At 37.4% G+C, this 21,962-nt stretch overlaps 1 pseudogene; it reads left to right on the plus strand.

Moving 5' to 3' along the window:
- The window catches only part of LOC133643325 (solute carrier family 12 member 5-like), a 215,290-nt pseudogene that overhangs the window by 133,947 nt on the left and 59,381 nt on the right, over window positions 1-21,962 (plus strand).

Here is a 21,962-nt window from a genome sequence, read left to right on the forward strand (position 1 = left end):
TCAAAACAAAAGTTTCATAAAAAAACACTCATTTTTGCCTCTTTGAGCTGTAATTTGACCCCCTTAAAATACTTAAAAACTCACCAAACCTTGTACACACATCAGGACTGGCGGAAATTGCGATCTTATAAAAAAACCGAACCCCAAAACTCCAAATTGCGCTCTAGCGCCCCCTAGGAATAAAACACAGACAAAACTGCTCCTCGGAGGAAAACACAGACAAAACTGCTTGTAACTTCCGGTAGGAACGTCTTAGAGACATGAAACAAAAACCTCTATGTCGGTCTCACTTAGACCTACATTTCATAGATTGACATCCTTCAGCATCTAGCACCTGCCAAATATGCGGGCCCGACCAACGCTGCTTGCAGCTTTAATTTTAAATTGCCTTTCAAATGTCTATTCTTGGTGTTGGCTTTCATCAAATAAATTTCCCCAAAAAATGTGACTTATACTCCAGTGCGACTTGTATATGTTTTTTTCCTTCTTTATTATGCGTTTTCGGCCGGTGCGACTTATACTCCGGTGCGACTTATACTCCGAAAAATACGGTATACGTATTTAGTCAGTCACCAATTGTGCAAGTTCTCCCACTTAAAGGCCTACTGAAAGCCACTACTAGCGACCACGCAGTCTGATAGTTTATATATCAATGATGAAATCTTAACATTGCAACACATGCCAATACGGCCGGGTTAACTTATAAAGTGACATTTTAAAATTCCCGCCACACTTCCGATTGAAAAAGCCTTCGGAGGATGAGTATGCGCGTGACGTCAATCATTGAACCGGAAGTATTGGTACCCCATTGAATCCAATACAAAAAAGCTCTGTTTTCATTTCATAATTCCACAGTATTCTGGACATCTGTGTTGGTGAATCTTTTGCAATTTGTTTAATGAACAATGGAGGCTGCAAAGAAGAACGTTGTAGTTGGGATCGATCAGTCTATTAGCGGCGGCTGTAGCAACACAACAAGGATTACTCACTTGGATAGCAGACGCGCTAGCCGATGCTAACCGGCCACCGCACGGATGATCGGGTGAAGTCCTTTGTCGCGCCGTCAATCGCTGGAACGCAGGTGAGCACGGGTGTTGATGAGCTGGGCAGATGAGGGCTGGCTGGCGTAGGTGGAGCGCTAATGTTTTTATCATAGCTCTGTGAGGTCCGGTTGCTAAGTTGCTAAGTTAGCCTTAGCGTCGTTAGCAACAGCATTGTTAAGCTTTGCCAGGCTGAGATCTATTAACCGTGTAGTTACATGTACATGGTTTAATAGTATTGTTGATCTTCTGTCTATCCTTCCAGTCAGGGATTTATTTATTTTGTTTCTATCTGCATTTGAGCCAGATGCTATCACGTTAGCTCGTAGCTATCACGTTAGCTCTTAGCTAATGCTAATGAGCTTCGTCGATGTATTGTCGTGGAGATACAAGTCACTGTGAATGTCCATTTCGGGTTCTCGACTCTCATTTTCAAGAGGATATAGTATCCGAGGTGGTTTAAAATACAAATCCGTGACCCACAATAGAAAAAGGAAAGTGTGGAATCCAATGAGCCAGCTTGTACCTAAGTTACGGTCAGAGCGAAAAAAAATATGTATTTCACTGCATTCGAGTCCGTCACTCTTACGTTCCTCGTCCACGAATCTTTCATCCTCGCTCAAATTAATGGGGTAATGGTCCGAATAGCTCCAGCTGCGTTGAAAACAATAGGAAAATATGAGGGAGTGAACAACTGACAACGTCATCACACTACTTCCGGTAGGGGCAAGGTTTTTTTTTATCAGAGACCAAAAGTTGCGAACTTTATCGACGTTGTTCTCTACTAAATCCTTTCAGCAAAAATATGGCAATATCGCGAAATGATCAAGTATGACACATAGAATGGATCTGCTATCCCCGTTTAAATAAAAAAAATTCATTTCAGTAGGCCTTTAAAAAGATGAGAGAGGCCTGTAATTTCCATCATAGGTATACCTCAACTATAAGAGACAGAATGAGAGAGAAAAATCCAGAAAATCACATTCTCTGATTTTTAAATCATTTATTTGCAAAGTATGATGGAAAATAATAGGGGTGTGGGAAAAAATCGATTCGAATTCGAATCGCGATTCTCACGTTGTGCGATTCAGAATCGATTCTCATTTTTAAAAAATAGATTTTTATTTTTTTTATTTAATTAAATTTTTTTTTTAGTTAATCAATCCAACAAAACAATACACAGCAATACCATAACAATGCGATCCAATTCCAAAACCAAACCCGACCCAGCAACACTCAGAACTGCAATAAACAGAGCAATTGAGAGGAGACACAAACACGACACAGAACAATCCAAAAGTAGTGAAACAAAAATGAATATTATCAACAACAGTATCAATATTAGTTACAATTTCAACATAGCAGTGATTAAAAATCCCTCATTGACATTATCATTAGACATTTATAAAAAAGAAAAAAAAAGAACAATAGTGTCAGAGTGGCTTACACTTGCATCGCATCTCATAAGCTTGACAACACACTGTGTCAAATATTTTCACAAAGATAAAATAAGTCATATTTTTGGTTCATTTAATAGTTAAAACAAATGTACATTATTGCAATCAGTTGATAAAACATTGTCCTTTACAATTATAAATAAAGATGTCCGATAATATCGGCCGATATATGCGTTAAAATGTAATATCGGAAATTATCGGTATCGGTTTTTTTATTATCGGTATCAGGCTTTTTTTGTTGTTGTTTTTTTGTTTGTTTTTTTAATTAAATCAACATAAAAAACACAAGATACACTTACAATTAGTGCACCAACCCAAAAAACCTCCCTCCCCCCATTTACACTCATTCACACAAAAGGGTTGTTTCTTTCTGTTATTAATATTCTGCTTCCTACATTATATATCAATATATATCAATACAGTCTGCAAGGGATACAGTCCGTAAGCACACATGATTGTGCGTGCTGCTGCTCCACTAATAGTACTAACCTTTAACAGTTAATTTTACTCATTTTCATTAATTACTAGTTTCTATGTAACTGTTTTTATATTGTTGTACTTTCTTTTTTATTCAAGAAAATGTTTTTAATTTATTTATCTTATTTTACTAATTTTTTTAAAAAGTACCTTATCTTCACCATACCTGGTTGTCCAAATTAGGCATAATAATGTGTTAATTCCACGACTGCATATATCGGTTGATATCGGTATCGGTTGATATCGGTAATTAAAGAGTTGGACAATATCGGAATATCAGATATCGGCAAAAAGCCATTATCGGACATCCCTAATTATAAAAGCTTTTTACAAAAATCTACTACTCTGCTTGCATGTCAGCAGACTGGGGTAGATCCTGCTGAAATCTATGTATTCCATGAATAGACAATCCTTTTGAATCTTGGCAAAAATCTTAGCCACACGATTATCAAATGTAATAGGAAAATTAATTCCTACTGACCAAACTGGCTTCATGGAAGGTCGACAATCTTCAGACAATACAAGGAAATTGTTTAATGTTATTTATAGGGATGTCCGATAATGGCTTTTTGCCGATATCCGATATGCCGATATTGTCCAACTCTTTAATTACCGATACCGATATCAACCGATACCGATATCAACCGATATATACAGTCGTGGAATTAACACATTATTATGCCTAATTTGGACAACCAGGTATGGTGAAGATAAGGTACTTTTTAAAAAAATTAGTAAAATAAGATAAATAAATTTAAAACATTTTCTTGAATAAAAAAGAAAGTAAAACAATATAAAACCAGTTACATAAAAACTAGTAATGAATGAAAATGAGTAAAATGAAGTGTTAAAGGTTAGTACTATTAGTGGAGCAGCAGCACGCACAATCATGTGTGCTTACGGACTGTATCCCTTGCAGACTGTATTGATATATATTGATATATAATGTAGGAAGCAGAATATTAATAACAGAAAGAAACAACCCTTTTGTGTGAATGAGTGTAAATGGGGGGAGGGAGTTTTTTGGGTTGGTGCACTAATTGTAAGTGTATCTTGTGTTTTTTATGTTGATTTAAATAAAAAAAAAATTAAAAAAAGATACTGATAATAAAAAAACCGATACCGATAATTTCCGATATTACATTTTAATGCATTTATCGGCCGATAATATCGGCAGACCGATATTATCGGACATCTCTAGTTATTTACTATGCTAGAAGTCTCCCTTATCCCACAGCAGTATGTAGTGTTGATGCGGAGAAGACATTCCACCGCATAAACTGCTCATTTATGTTTTGCACATGACGTACATTTGGATTTGGAGATAATTTGATACAATGGATTAAGATGCTTTATACAAGGCCCATGGCATCAGTCAAAACCAATAATCATATTTCAGAACCTTTTTTGTTAAAAAGAGGAGTAAAACAGGGATGTCCTGCATCTGGATTATTATTTCATTTGGTTATTGAACCCTTAGCTGCAAAAATAAGAAGTGAAAATAATATTCATGTTATAAAAATTGGCTCTCAGTATAATAAGCTATCGATGTATTGTGACGACATCATTCTCTACCTGTCACATGTTAACTCCTCTCTACACTATATCAATGATGTCATCACTGAATATGGCTGTTTATCAGGGTATAAAGTCAATTGGGACAAATGTGAAATATTACCACTTAACACTGCAAGAAATCACAAGTTCAGAACTCCAAAATTGGGTTTGGTTTTGAAATTGTATTGCATTATTATGGTATTGTTGTGTATTTTCATTTTTAAAAAAATTAAAAAAAATTGTTTTTGAATCGAGAATCGTGTTGAATTGAAAAAAAATCGATTTTGAATCAAATTGTGACCCTAAGAATCGATTCTGAATCGAATCGTGGGACACCCAAAGATTCCCAGCCCTAATATATATAAATATTAAATAAATATATATTTACTTGGGATGTCTCACAGGCCGAATTGTTAGTGCTGGTGGGCCCACCAGCATCATTTCTTAAAAAAATCATTATATATCACAAGTTATCTTTTTATTTCGAATAATAATTTGGACTGCATGAGAACAGAAACAGCAACTCTCTCCTATGGTCATTTATTAACAGGTTATTTATTTTGTAGACCACAAACCTGGGGCCGTACTTATCAAGCTTCTTAGAGTGCCATTTTACACTTAAGTCCTGAGAATTTGCAAAATTTAGTCCTACTCTCAAACTTAAGAATAAAAGCTTTTTATCAACGTTCTTAAGTCTAAGAATCACTCCTACTCTCCACGATATTTAAGAGACCTTCAGAGGTGTCTTAAGTGGTTAGGAGTTGCCAGCAGGGGATGGCACTGAGGCGAGAGAGACGTGCGCCAACGTTCAGGGAACGGAACAATGTTTTGGTTTTTTTGATGACGAGCAGCTGATCAAACGGTATCGTTTAGACAGAGCGGATATTATTTTTGTCACAGATTTAATACTTTTCGATTCCTTGTTGATTTCTGCATGTGGCTGCAGTGGGCTAGTATATATAGAGCCACCCACACCAGTTTCAAATTAGTTGCCTAATTAATGAATTGGAAAGAAAATGTTATGACAGTAGCGTATGTGTGTGGCCGTGAGGTGAGTGACGTCAGTGAGTGTGTGGGCGAGAGAAAAGAAGAGAGGGAGCGGTAGCATGAGTGCCGGCGGGGACTAGTTTGTTTTATATTATTTTGTAGTTTATTGTCAAAATATACACTCCCATTGTCCACTTAAATATTTCCAAGATATTTCTTTATTCTTAGACAACGGATTCCCTTCCGTGATTGGTCATTTCTATGGACACAGAAATGACGTCACCTAAAATTGCGTTTACGGCACATAGTAATGTCGTAATTCAGCTCTGAGTGTGACACTTAAGATTCAGTCCTACACTTCGCTGAAAGTGTGAGTAAGACGCTTGATAACTAACTTTTAAGTGCAGCTTTCAGCCAAGAATTTATTTACTCTTAAGTCAACTCTTAGCAGACTTCTTAGGAGTAATTCTAAGAAGCTTGATAAGTACGGCCCCTGGTCACAATAGGAAACTGGAGCTGATCAACTCTGAGGATTGCATCTTTTAAAAGTGCAAAATAGAATGTGTAATTTATTTAGCATGTCTTCATGTATATGCAGAATAAATGCTGAATATTAGAACACCCACAATACTGGGAGGAGGAGATGCAAATATAATCATTTAGCACTTGAAATGTCATTTATCAAGTCTGAAAGTGTTTCTGGGTGCTGTTTTTGCACATTTGGAAGGTACGTGCAAACTGGCACAGTTGCACATGATTGGCTGTGAGAAGGTGTGTGCAAGGCTGTGTGTATGTCAACATACTGTATTTGGATTGTCAGACACATGTATCTTTTTTTAATACTGTATATGTTGTATGTTATTTACAAACATCACACAGAATATAATCAGCCCAACAAAATAATACTGTAAAAAGCAATTCCCAACCAACACTCTATTACTCATGTCCATCACCATCACAGCCATTAATAAAACAATAATATTGATGTCACAGTGCTTACATGTAAGCCTAAATATATTTTTAAAAATCCATTCAGCAATACCATTTTATAGCAACTGGAAGAATTGTGTAACACAGTGGTCCCCAACCACCGGACCGATTGGTACCGGGCAGCACAAGAAATTTAAAAAAAAAATAAAAAATTTTTTGTTGTTGTATGAAATCAACATAAAAAACACAATATATACATTATACATCAATATAGATCAATACAGTCTGCAGGGATACAGTCCGTAAGCACACATGATTGTATTTACTTATGTAAAAAAAAAAAAAAAATTTTTTTTTTAAATACACCCCACCCCCCACCGGTCCGTGGGACAAATTTTCAAGCGTTGACCAGTCCGCAGCTACAAAAAGGTTGGGGACCACTGGTGTAACACATATACGCACACGCGTATTCATTTGTTGTTTGCGAATGATAGCGATTTGGCAAAGTTTAATTTGCTAATGTTCGCTATTATTGAAAATATATCATAACAACAACATGAGTGCAAATTGTTAGTTGGGGTCGACAAGCAATTTTTATTCAATATAAATAGTAATTGTGAAAAATACATAAAAAAAAGACTCTTAAAAATATGTATATGTATGTGTGTGTATATATATATATATATATATGTATATATATATATATATGTATATATGTATATATATATATATATATATATATATATATATATATATATATATATATATATATATATATATATATATATATATATATATATATATATATGTATATATGTATATATATGTATATATATATATGTATATATATATATATGTATATATATGTATATATATATATATATATATATATGTATGTATATGTATGTATGTATGTATGTATGTATGTATGTGTGGGGAAAAATCACAAGACTATTTCATCTCTACAGGCCTGTTTCATGAGGGGTTTTCCTCAATCCTCAGGAGATTTTAATGGAAGCATTCACATACCATGGTTTATATAGGGCACAGAGCGGGTGGGTACAGGCAGGCGTGGTGATTGACTCATGTGTTACCTAGGAGGTGTTTCCTTCTGTGACGGCATGCTGATACAATTTCGCTGCGCTTGTTGAGGGATGACAAGTCTGGACGGTATATAATAAACAGTTTCTCTTTTAAGCACAGGTATCGAGCACTATTTTTTTGGATAATCTAATTAAGACATATATATATATATATATGTGTACATGTGTGTTCTGTTTAACCCAAAGATTCTTAACCTTATTAACTAGAGGGCCGCCAAAAAAATCTGTTTATCAGCCGCGGTCCCTATGGGCCGCAGCAGCACTCAGCTGTAATACACTTCCCCACCACTGGAGGCAGTAATGACCACATCAAACAAACCAAAGAAGTCTGGAGCGAAAGTTATAAAGAAGTTTCTCCAGCGCAAAGATTATGACTAAAGTGTGGAAGCTTTATTTTAATTTTAATTTTACTGACAGTTTATTTACGAAACATACGTATTACTATTGTGTATTATTTATTTAATTAGAATGTATTTATTTTAGCCACCGTGTAGTATGTAGGGTCATTTTTTTCCCTCGTTTTTTTATGAGTCCCTTCGTTATTTATTTTGTAACCAACCCGACCTATACCTTGATAATAATATTTGTGATTAACACATGCTTTTATATCTCTATATGAACTGTAAGTAGGTTAGATATAATTATTGAATACTATTAAACTCAAGAATATTATTACTAATTCAGTGTTGATATTTGAGTATGTAGTGGGAAAGTTGGGCCCCGAGGTCAAAAAGGTTAAGAACCCCTTGTTTAACCACTAATGGTAATATGTGTGTTTTTGTTCTATTTTTTGCTTTAAAAATTTTTTAAAAATACAATTAATTGTAGTATAGGGTTGGCAGAATACCACTTTTTCCTGTATGATAGCAATATTGCAAGGGTTGATATCGGCTGATGACGATACCAATCCCAAAACGAGCCTTGTGATAGTGACACGTTTGTATGCACGTCAAACAGATGTGACAGCGTCAGTACGCTAACTTCCCAACGAGCTGCGCAGGACAATGAGTCGACAGCCTGCGGCTTTTAGCTCATTGCCTAGCGCCGTCATTCGGTGGGGATTGGTGGTGGCCGGTTGGAACCCGGGGCTGGACTGAACAGAGCACCACTGTCGGGTTGGTGCCGTGACCCGGATTAGATGTACTTGCAAGCAAGCAAACAGCATAAAATTGGCCAATTGAGTACCATCCCTATTGGCGTATTCACGATAATCCTTCTGTATTATTCTGACTGTATGTTGTTGGTGTGCTCTGTTACGCAATAGCAGTAACTTGACGCGTCCTCCTTTCCACGTGCCAACAAAATCACTCAAATATCCAACGGTAGCATGTGAGCGCCACATGAAATCTTAATGCCTGCATCACACGCCATCATCTCTTCTTCCTGCCATTTGTCATTCGCTCTTTTCCGGAACATTCCTCCACTCGCTCCCCCTCGCAGTGATGAAGTCTGGCTGGGGGTCGGCGCTCTTGCACGGCCGCACATTTCTTGCCGCGTTTCCGTCTGAGTCCACACCAGAGTTTCATCTGACTTGTCGTCCCGGCTGACGAAGGAGCCCTCTGGCTTTATTATTTATCTAATCAGCAGCCACTTGGCTTTAGCATTTTCTGTTTGTCTACTGCAGGGGTCACCAACCTTTTTGAAAGCAAGAGCTACTTCTTGGGTAGTGATTAATGCGAAGGGCTACCAGTTTGATACACACTTCAATAAATTGCCAGAAATAGCCAATTTGCTCAATTTACCTTTAACTCTGTTATTATTAATAATTAATGATATTTACACTTAATTGAACGGTTTAAAAGAGGAGAAAACACGAAAAAAATGACAATTAAATTTTGAAACATAGTTTATCTTCAATTTCGACTCTTTAAAATTCAAAATTCAACCGAAAAAAAAGAAGAGAAAAACTAGCTAATTCGAATCTTTTTGAAAAAATTAAAAAAATAATTTACGGAACATCATTAGTAATTTTTCCTGATTAAGATTAATTTTAGAATTTTGATGACATGTTTTAAATAGGTTAAAATCCAATCTGCACTTTGTTAGAATATATAACAAATTGGACCAAGCTATATTTCTAACAAAGACAAATCATTATTTCTTCTAGATTTTCCAGAACACAATTTTTAAAAGAAATTCAAAAGACTTTGAAATAAGATTTAAATTTGATTCTACAGATTTTCTAGATTTGCCAGAATAGTTTTTTTGAATTTTAATCATAATAAGTTTGAAGAAATATTTCACAATTATTCTTCGTCGAAAAAACAGAAGCTAAAATGAACAATTAAATTAAAATGTATTTATTATTCTTTACAATAATAAAAAAAAAAATACTTGAACATTGATTTAAATTGTCAGGAAAGAAGATGAAGGAATTTAAAAGGTAAAAAGGTATATGTGTTTCAAAATCCTAAAATCCTTTTTAAGGTTGTATTTTTTCTCTAAAATTGTCTTTCTGAAAGTTATAAGAAGCAAAGTAAAAAAATTAATGAATTTATTTAAACAAGTGAAGACCAAGTCTTTAAAATATTTTCTTGGATTTTCAAATTCTATTTGAGTTTTGTCTCTCTTAGAATTAAAAATGTCGGGCAAAGCGAGACCAGCTTGCTAGTAAATAAATAAACATTTTAAAATAGAGGCAGCTCACAGGTAAGTGCTGCTATTTGAGCTATTTTTAGAACAGGCCAGCGGGCTACTCATCTGGTCCTTACGGGCTACCTGGTGCCCACGGGCACCGCGTTGGTGACTCCTGGTCTACTGCGTCTTTGTCAACTCCATCCACACGTCATGTAGCGTGACGCGCGGTGCGGAGACACAAGACAGCCAATACATTTATGAAGATGTTTTCGACTTAACATTATAAACATGCTAACAAGCTAAAAGCTATGTTAGCCATGTTCATTGGCATGCTAAAATTGACGTTAGCATACGACAGTAGTAAGACACAATGATGAGCAAGCCACTTGGAAAATGTAGTAGGCTAAGCTACTAGTTAGAGAAACTTGGATTATAGTAAATATCAATCAATCAAAGTTTACTTTATATAGCCCTTAATCACAAGCGTCTCAAAGGGCTGCACAAGCCACAATGACATCCTTGGCTCAGATCCCACATCAGGGCAAGAAAAAACTCAACCCAAATGGGGTACAATGAGAAAGATTGACCAATCTAAGTCTAAGACTAGATCTGACCAATCTAAGTCTATGGGCATGAACTGATTAATCCTACTGAGGTATTGGCACCAGCCGCAAGACTGAATCTGACCAATCTAAGACTAGATCTGACCAATCTAAGACTAGATCTGACCAATCTAAGTCTATGGGCATGAACTGATGAAGCCTACTGAGGCATTGGCACCAGCCGCTAGACTGGATCTGACCAATTTAAGTCTTGGACTAGATCTGACCAATCTAAGTCCAAGACTAGATCTGACCTATCTAAGTCTAAGACTAGCTCAGACCAATCCAAGTCTTGGACTAGATTTGACCAATCTAAGTTTAAGACTAGATCTGACCAATCTAAGTCTAATACTATCTCTGACCAATCTAAGTATAAGACTAGCTCTGACCAATCTAAGTCTTAGACTATATCTAACCAATCTAAGTCTAAGACTAGAGCTGACCAATGTAAGTCGAATACTATCTCTGACCAATCTAAGTCTTAGATTAAATTTGACCAATCTAAGTCTAAGACTAGATCTGACCTATCTAAGTGTAAGACTAGCTCCGACCAATCTAAGTCTTAGACTAGATTTGACCAATCTAAATCTAAGACTATCTCTGACCAATCTAAGTCTAAGACTAGATCTGACCAATCCAAGTCTTAGACTATCTCTGACCAATCGAAGTCTAAAACTAGATTTGACCAATCTAAGTCTAGGACTAGATCTGACCAATCTAAGTCTAAGACTAGCTCTGACCAATCTAAGTCAAATACTATATCTAACCAATCTAAGTCTAATAATAGATCTGACCAATCTAAGACTAGATCTGACCAATATAAGTCTAAGACTAGATCTGACCAATCTAAGACTAGATCTGACCAATATAAGTTTAAGACTAGATCTGACCATTCTAAGTCTAAGGCTAGCTCCGACCAATCTATGTCTTGGACTAGATTTGACCAATCCAAGTCTAAGACTAGATTGGACCAATCTAAGTCTAAGACTAGATCTGACCAATCTAAGTATAAGACTAGCTCTGACCAATCTAATTCTTAGACTATATCTAACCAATCTAAGTCTAAGACTAGAGCTGACCAATGTAAGTCGAATACTATCTCTGACCAATCTAAGTCTTGGATTAAATTTGACCAATCTAAGTCTAAGACTAGATCTGACCTATCTAAGTGTAAGACTAGCTCCGACCAATCTAAGTCTTAGACTAGATTTGACCAATCTAAATCTAAGACTATCTCTGACCAATCTAAGTCTAAGACTAGATCTGACCAATCCAAGTCTTAGACTATCTCTGACCAATCGAAGTCTAAAACTAGATTTGACCAATCTAAGTCTAGGACTAGATCTGACCAATCTAAGTCTAAGACTAGCTCTGACCAATCTAAGTCAAATACTATATCTAACCAATCTAAGTATAATAATAGATCTGACCAATCTAAGACTAGATCTGACCAATATAAGTCTAAGACTAGATCTGACCAATCTAAGACTAGATCTGACCAATATAAGTTTAAGACTAGATCTGACCATTCTAAGTCTAAGGCTAGCTCCGACCAATCTATGTCTTAGACTACATTTGACCAATCTAAGTCAAAGACTAGAGCTGACCTGTTTGTCTAAGACTATATCTGACCAATGTAAGTCTAATACTATCTCTGACCAATGTAAGTCTCAGACTAGATTTGACCAATCTAAGTCTTACTCTAGATTTGACCAATCTAAATCTTACTCTAGATTTGACCAATCTAAATCTAATACTAGATCTGACCAATCTAAGTCTAACACTAGCTCAGACCAATCTAAATCTTAGACTAGATTTGACCAATCTAAGTCTTAGACTAGATTTGACCAATCTAAGTCTTAGACTAGATTTGACCAATCTAAGTCTTAGACTAGATTTGACCAATCTAAGTCTTAGACTAGATTAGACTAGATTTGACCAAACTAAGTCTAAGAGTAGATCTGACCAATCTAAGCCTAATACTATCTCTGACCAATGTAAGTCTAAGACTAGATCTGACCAATCTAAGTCTAATACTATTTCTGACCAATCTAAGTCTAAGACTAGATCTGACCAATCTAAGTCTAAGACTATTTCTGACCAATCTAAGTCTTAGACTAGATTTGACCAATCTAAGTGTTAGACTAGATTAGACTAGATTTGACCAATCTAAGTCTAAGACTAGATCTGACCAATCTAAGTCTAATACTAGATCTGACCAATCTAAGTCTAATACTATTTCTGACCAATCTAAATCTTAGACTAGATTTGACCAATCTAAGTCTTAGACTAGATTTGACCAATCTAAGTCTTAGACTAGATTTGACCAATCTAAGTCTTAGACTAGATTTGACCAATCTAAGTCTTAGACTAGATTTGACCAATCTAAGTCTTAGACTAGATTTGACCAATCTAAGTCTTAGACTAGATTTGACCAATCTAAGTCTTAGACTAGATTTGACCAATCTAAGTCTTAGACTAGATTAGACTAGATTTGACCAATCTAAGTCTAATACTATTTCTGACCAATCTAAGTCTAAGACTAGATCTGACCAATCTAAGTCTAAGACTATTTCTGACCAATCTAAGTCTTAGACTAGATTTGACCAATCTAAGTGTTAGACTAGATTAGACTAGATTTGACCAATCTAAGTCTAAGACTAGATCTGACCAATCTAAGTCTAATACTAGATCTGACCAATCTAAGTCTAATACTATTTCTGACCAATCTAAATCTTAGACTAGATTTGACCAATCTAAGTCTTAGACTAGATTTGACCAATCTAAGTCTTAGACTAGATTTGACCAATCTAAGTCTTAGACTAGATTTGACCAATCTAAGTCTTAGACTAGATTTGACCAATCTAAGTCTTAGACTAGATTTGACCAATCTAAGTCTTAGACTAGATTTGACCAATCTAAGTCTTAGACTAGATTTGACCAATCTAAGTCTTAGACTAGATTAGACTAGATTTGACCAATCTAAGTCTAATACTATTTCTGACCAATCTAAGTCTAAGACTAGATCTGACCAATCAAGTCTAATACTATCTCTGACCAATCTAAGTCTAAGACTAGATCTGACCAATCTAAGTCTAATACTATTTCTGACCAATCTAAGTCTAATACTATCTCTGACCAATCTAAGCCTAATACTAGATCTGACCAATCTAAGTCTAAGACTAGATTTGACCAGTTCGTGAATGAATTGTACTTTAGTAATTATTTCCCAATATTTCTACACAATAGCTCAGATATAAGACACACATAAAGTATTCACAGTTGAATAAACTGTTTATAATTATATATGTGGTTAGTCAAATGTTTTGTGTTACCTTTTTCAGGGAAGATGCAGCCGCTCAATCAAACCTAAAGACTACCTGTGCTTGTCTGTCCCCTCTGCAGACCATGCTGACTGCCATCTCTATGAGCGCCATCGCCACCAATGGAGTCGTGCCAGGTGGGTGACAGGCCAGGCCGCTTCTAAATTCCTCTTTTTTTTTATTTTTATTTATCTCTCTTATTTTCTCCCCATGATTGCCCTTGGCACGATGCACCTTGGTCAGCACGATGTCCCCGTTTTAGAGCGTGACTTGTTGGGGCTCAACGTTGGTCAGTGCGACCGTGCTGCAGACGTGTGGGTCGGAGGGAATTAGCAGCTTAGGCAGGAAGTGTGGAAGTGTCAGCCAATTAGAAGTGGTGCTGCTAGCATGCTGCCTGTTGTTTATTTATATTCACTTCATTTGCACTGTATTAGGAAAAGCAAGCACAGAAATAAGAGATTAGCAAGTGAAGCATAAGTGGAAATACAAGTACGGGGGAGGCCGCCTGACACCAGCTAATTGGTACGCAAATGTTTTCCCAATGGCAGGGGGGAATAATTGAATTATCATAAACCTTGTCATCATGTTCTTTCCCGGTGTTGTATTATTAGGTGATATAATACCCTCCTGGTGTATTATTAGGTGATATAATACCCTCACATCCAATGTCACTGGTTGACTTGGTTGACAAGGTCCCCATAGAAAATGACCGTACTTTCCAGACTATAAGCCGCACTCACTATATTTTAGAAGAAACAAATATTTTATATACCGTAATTTCCGGACAATAAGCCGCACCAGCTAAATTTAGGGGAAAATACAGATTGCTCCGTATATAAGCCGCACCCGACTATAAGCCACACCAGCTAAATTTAGGGGAAAATACAGATTGCTCCATATATAAGCCGCACCTGACTATAAGCCGCACCAGCTAAATTTAGGGGAAAATACAGATTGCTCCATATATAAGCCGCACCTGACTATAAGCCGCACCAGCTAAATTTAGGGGAAAATACAGATTGCTCCATATATAAGCCGCACCTGACTATAAGCCGCACCAGCTAAATTTAGGGGAAAATACAGATTGCTCCGTATATAAGCCGCACCTGACTATAAGCCGCACCAGCTAAATTTAGGGGAAAATACAGATTGCTCTATATATAAGCCGCACCTGACTATAAGCCGCACCAGCTAAATTTAGGGGAAAATACAGATTGCTCCGTATATAAGCCGCACCAGCTAAATTTAGGGGAAAATACAGATTGCTCCGTATATAAGCCGCACCTGACTATAAGCCGCACCAGCTAAATTTAGGGGAAAATACAGATTGCTCCGTATATAAGCCGCACCCGACTATAAGCCGCTCCAGCTAAATTTAGGGGAAAATACAGATTGCTCCGTATATAAGCCGCACCCGACTATAAGCTGTAGGCGTTTTGATGTGTAATTACTAGAGATGTCCGATAATATCGGCCGATAAATGCTTTAAAATGTAATATCGGAAATTATCGGTATCGTTTTTTTTATCTGTATCGGGGTTTTTTTGGTTTTTTTATTTTTTTTTATTTTTTATTAAATCAACATAAAAAACACAAGATACACTTACAATTAGTGCACCAACCCAAAAAAAACTTCCTCCCCCATTTACACTCATTCACACAAAAGGGTTGTTTCTTTCTGTTATTAATATTCTGCTTCCTACATTATATATCAATATATATCAATACAGTCTGCAAGGGATACAGTCCGTAAGCACACATGATTGTGCGTGCTGCTGCTCCACTAATAGTACTAACCTTTAACAGTTAATTTTACTCATTTTCATTAATTACTAGTTTCTATGTAACTGATTTTATATTGTTGTACTTTCTTTTTTATTCAAGAAAATGTTTTTAATTTATTTATCTTATTTTATTAATTAAAAAAAAAAAGGACCTTATCTTCACCATACCTGGTTGTCCAAATTAGGCATAATAATGTGTTAATTCCACGACTGTATATATCAGTATCGGTATCGGTTGATATCGGTATCGGTAATTAAAGAGTTGGACAATATCGGATATCGGCAAAAAGCCATTATCGGACATCCCTAGTAATTAGCGTAGTATATAGGGGTTCCTGCTACCACGGAGGGGATTGTCGGGATTTCTTTGTGGTGTACAGCCCTTTGTTTTTCAACTGTGGTTGTTTTTAAAGGGCTTTATAAATAAAGTTGGTATGGTATGGGACAGAGATGACTGTTTGGGAACGCAAAGCGTCCCATTTATTAACAATAAATCTTTCAATCATTCAATCAAACTTTCACATCTTTGACATGGCGAACAGCATTCGTGCAGAGTACAAATAATACAACGGTGCAAAGTAATACAAAGTGCTCGCCTGTACGTTATCAAAATAACCAGCCTACCGGTATATGAAAAGTCAGTCTTTAATCATTGTGTCATCGTCTTCCTCCTGCGTACTAAAACCACCGAAATCCTCTTCGTCGGTGTCGGAGAACAGCAGGCCGTAAATAAGCCGCACCCTTGTATAAGCCGCAGGGACCAGAACGAGGGGGAAAAAGTAGCGGCTTATAGTCCGGAAATTACGGTATGTTGTGAAATGGGTTATTTACACAGAAATATTCTGTCAATGTGTATTTACATACCTTAATTGTTTCCAAACGGTGTCTGTAACATGGCAGTAAAACGGCCGATCAGACAAAACATAAGTTATCGTTGTCAGGTTCAAACACTGATGACATCTATTAAACAAGACAAGAAGCAAAGAATCAAACAGAGGCAGAATTACATTTTGACTCAATTGAGGAGAAACGTGTCAACCTGTAACCTCTTACAGTGTCACCCACGCTCTGGCGAAAGATTGTACGCCACCTCTTTTTATGTGGACTTTCCCTGTTTACATAACAACATCTGTTTCTAAAGGAATAGGGAGTATGTAAGCAGTCATTGTTTTTGGTCACATTAACACAAAAGAAAAAGATGCCTCGGGATTGGGCTGGTCCTGGCTTCAGCCTGGGCAGGTCTTGGATGACAATAGATAACCCCCTCCCGTCTCCTCCCATCGTACACAATGGAATTTTCCAAGCCTTTGCTTGGTGCAACAAAGACAACCTCTTGTCTGTTCATTGGGAACTTAGAGAACGGAAAGTTTTTGATCATTTACATACAATTTTTCCGACAATCGTTATGGACAGACACCAGCTAATTGGTACGCAAATGTTTTCCCAATGGCAGGGGGGAATAAATGAACTATCATAAACCTTGTCATCATGTTCTTTCCCGGTGTTGTATTATTAGGTGATATAATACCGTCGAACCCTCACATCCAATGTCACTAGTTGACAATGTTCCCGTACAAAATGACCATATTTTCCAGACTATGGAGCGCACCGGGATATAAACCGCACTCACTACATTTTAGAAGAAAAAAATATTTTATATACGTTGTGAAATGGGTTATTTACACAGAAATATTCTGTCAATGTTTATTTACATACCTTAATTGTTTCCAAACGGTGTCTGTAACATGGCAGTAAAACGGCTGATGAGACAAAACAGAAGTCATCGTCATGGACCCACTGCCCTGCGAAAGCCAGCTCTCCAATCAGCTAAAGTTAAAGTACCACTCATAGTCCCACACACACTTATTGTGGTGAAATGACCCTCTGCATTTGACCCATCCCCTTGTTCCACCCCCAGGGAGGTGAGGGGAGCAGTGAGCAGCAGCGGTGGCCGCGCTCGGGAACCATTTTGGTGATTTAAAACAGACTCGATAAGTCCACGGTGACGTTTCGGTGAATTTGTGGAACTGACCTGCAGCGAGCAAACTCGTCCAAAAGATGGCGCCACAGCACAAACAATAACACACCTTTTCAGTGTCTGTTGAAAACTTTTTGTTGAATTCAAATTATTATAAAATTAGATTATGAATCATGTTACCCTTTAAATATTTACGTTTATTTTTCACAAAACAAAATGGATATATGTGTTTCATTTTTAAATAATATTATAATTAAAAAGGTATGCAATTGCATGCAGCACATGTAGTTTTTTCTGTCGAAATGCAGCGAAGCAAGAAGATTTAGTGAGAAAATTACTTTATTGACGCATGATATTTCCAGGCTTTCGCGGGCCACAAAACAGGATGTGGCGGTATTAGACTAGATTTGACCAATCTAAGTCTAAGACTAGATCTGACCAATCTAAGCCTAATACTATCTCTGACCAATGTAAGTGTAAGACTATATCTGACCAATCTAAGTCTAATACTATCTCTGACCAATCAAAGTCTAAGACTAGATCTGACCAATCTAAGTCTAATACTATTTCTGACCAATCTAAGTTTAATACTAGATCTGACCAATCTAAGTCTAAGACTAGATCTGACCAATCTAAGTCTAATACTATTTCTGACCAATCTAAGTCTAATACTATTTCTGACCAATCTAAGTTTAATACTAGATCTGACCAATCTAAGTTTAATACTATCTCTGACCAATCAAAGTCTAAGACTAGATCCGACCAATCTAAGTCTAATACTATTTCTGACCAATCTAAGTCTAATACTATCTCTGACCAATCAAAGTCTAAGACTAGATCTGACCAATCTAAGTCTAATACTATTTCTGACCAATCTAAGTTTAATACTAGATCTGACCAATCTAAGTCTAAGACAAGATATGACCAATCTAAGTCTAATACTATTTCTGACCAATCTAAGTTTAATACTAGATCTGACCAATCTAAGTTTAATACTATCTCTGACCAATCAAAGTCTAAGACTAGATCTGACCAATCTAAGTCTAATACTATTTCTGACCAATCTAAGTCTAATACTAGATCTGACCTATCTAAGTCTAAGACTAGATCTGACCAATCCAAGTCTTAGACTATCTCTGGCCAATCCAAGTCTAAGACTAGATTTGACCAATCTAAATCTAAGACTATCTCTGACCAATCTAAGTGTAAGACTAGATCTGACCAATCCAAGTCTTAGACTATCTCTGGCCAATCGAAGTCTAAGACTAGATTTGACCAATCTAAGTCTAGGACTAGATCTGACCAATCTAAGTCTAGGACTAGATCTGACCAATCCAAGTCTAAGACAAGATCTGACCAATCTAAGACTATATCTGACCAATATAAGTCTAAGACTAGATCTGACCAATCTAAGACTAGATCTGACCAATATAAGTCTAAGGCTAGCTCCGACCAATCTATGTCTTAGACTACATTTGACCAATCTAAGTCAAAGACTAGAGCTGACCTGTTTGTCTAAGACTATATCTGACCAATGTAAGTCTCAGACTAGATTTGACCAATCTAAGTCTTACTCTAGATTTGACCAATCTAAATCTTACTCTAGATTTGACCAATCTAAATCTAATACTAGATCTGACCAATCTAAGTCTAAGACTAGCTCCGACCAATCTAAATCTTAGACTAGAATCATGTTACCCTTTAAATATTTACGTTTATTTTTCACAAAACAAAATGGACGCATGATATTTCCAGGCTTTGGCGGGCCACAACTCAGGATGTGGCGGGCCAGATGTGGCCCCCGAGCCTTGAGTTTGACAGCAGTGGCATACGTTGTTGTTAAGCCAGTTATGCGTCTCAGCTGGAGGCAAAATTCCCAGTTTGAAATTTCAATTAAACTCATTTAAATCATTTGCCAGGTAAATAAAGTACTAAATGAACTTGTTTTTTTTTTGCACAGCTGGAGGCTCCTACTACATGATATCCCGCTCACTGGGCCCTGAGTTTGGGGGAGCAGTGGGCATCTGCTTCTACCTGGGGACCACCTACGCTGGAGCCATGTACATCCTGGGGGCCATTGAGCTGCTCCTGGTGAGAAACAGACTCTGTGCTACTTTTATCATTTTGGATGGGATATTTTGTGTTCCAGCTGCAGCTTTAGTTCCTCCACCCAAGAAAATGGTCGTAATCTATACACCACTGCCTTATAACGTCTTGGAATCGCAACTGCATGCAATGTCTATACTTGTATAGTACAATACTTGCAAATGAGACATAGAGTCAGGACTTTGGGGAAGCCAATTCTAAAACCTTAATTCGAGCCTGATTTAGCCATTCCTTTACCACTTTTGAGGTGTGTTTGGGGTCATTGTCCTGTTGGAACACCCAACAAAACAGGCCCAGGGCATAATGCTATGACCACCATGTGTGACGGTAGGGATGGTGTTCCTGGGATTAAAGGCCTCACCTTTTCTCCTCCAAACATATTGCTGGGTATTGTGGCCAAACAGCAACATTTTTGTTTCCTCTGACCACAGAACTTTCCTCCAGAAGGTCTTATCTTCGTCCATGTGATGTCAGATGAAACAAACATTGAGCTGTTTGGCCACAACACCCAGCAATATGTTTGGAGGAGAAAAGGTGAGGCCTTTAATCCCAGGAACACCAAACCCACCGTCAAGCATGGTGGTGGTAGTATTATGCCCTGGGCCTGTTTCGCTGCCAATGGAACTGCTGCTTTAATTGTGACAATGAAAAAGGAGGATGTGAGGAGGCGTGGCCTGCAGCGAGGCGGGGTGTGCCAGGGCCGGCTCCGAGATCGGCGACAGGTACATAGACGGCCCACCTGGGCGCAGTTGTCTGATCACCTGTCACTGGTTAGAGCAGACCTGGGCATTCTGCGGCCCGCGGGCCGCATCCGGCCCTTTGTGCGTCCCTGTCCGGCCCGCGTGAGGCCAATTATAAATTACAAAATCAATTTTAAAAAGTATCTATGTCGAGTGTGCAATACAACGGTGCTGCTTTTGTTTTGAAAAGCGTTATTTGTATTACTTCCGTGTGGACGTATGCATGTGCGTGATTGTGAGTGAATGTGAACAGCTGCAATCACAAATTACAAAATAAAGTTGAAAAAACATCTATGTCGTGCGCGCAATACAACTGTGCTGCTTTTATTTTGAAAAGTATTATTTATGGACGTGTGTCCGTGTGTAACCTGCGAGTGAAGGTGCACATGTAGCGACAAGTGATGCACGGTTTACCCCCGAGACGCTAAAAAGAGAAAAGTTGATGAAGAATGGCGTGTTTCCAAAAAGACATGGACTGCCATGCAACGTTCCCTCTAAGGTGCGCGCCTGCGCAATTGCGCACTGCTCAAGCGTCCGCTGCGCGCAGCAAATATATGCCGCGCACCAAATCAAATCCCATCTGAATTCTAAACAAAATAAACATATTTATTCTATGTAATTTTGCAATGCAACTTTGAGTGACAGTGACAACAAGCGGCCCTAACGGTGTTCGTCAACACCGTTCAATTGAACACCGTTCAATTATTGTAACGTCTATCGAGATGCTTCGAGGCCAGGAATTATATTGATCACTTTATTGAGCAAAACTGTTTATATTCGGACATAACCACACCAAAAACATGAGTAAAACAATTCTATCTGGAAAAACTAGTCATTTTCTGCCGTACAAACCAGGCCAAAAGCAACTTGTCATCTGTCACCAACACGCATAGCACTAAACCACTGGTGCGTTTATGGCCACACAAAAAGTCGGACAACTCAAACACCACAAAAAGTTACACTATGACTCCTCAGTCATACGTGTGCTTATTTTACTGTCATTTATTATTAATGTTAATTTATTTATATTAGTCATGGAATGCTGTTACACACACTATGTTGAAGTATTACTATTATTATTAATTATTATTATTATTTATCTTACGGTATATATCAAAAATAATATTGAGCAAAATTTAATTGAAATATTGTCAATGTGGCCCTCCAGCAGTGCTCGGGTTGCTCATGCGGCCCCCGGTAAAAATTAATTGCCCACCCCTGGGTTAGAGTGTCCGCCCAGAGATCGGTAGGTTGAGAGTTCAAACCCCGGCCGAGTCATACCAAAGACTATAAAAATGGGAG

This window comes from Entelurus aequoreus, linkage group LG26 (assembly GCF_033978785.1).
Source record: "Entelurus aequoreus isolate RoL-2023_Sb linkage group LG26, RoL_Eaeq_v1.1, whole genome shotgun sequence".
Taxonomy (NCBI): Eukaryota; Metazoa; Chordata; class Actinopteri; order Syngnathiformes; family Syngnathidae; genus Entelurus; species Entelurus aequoreus.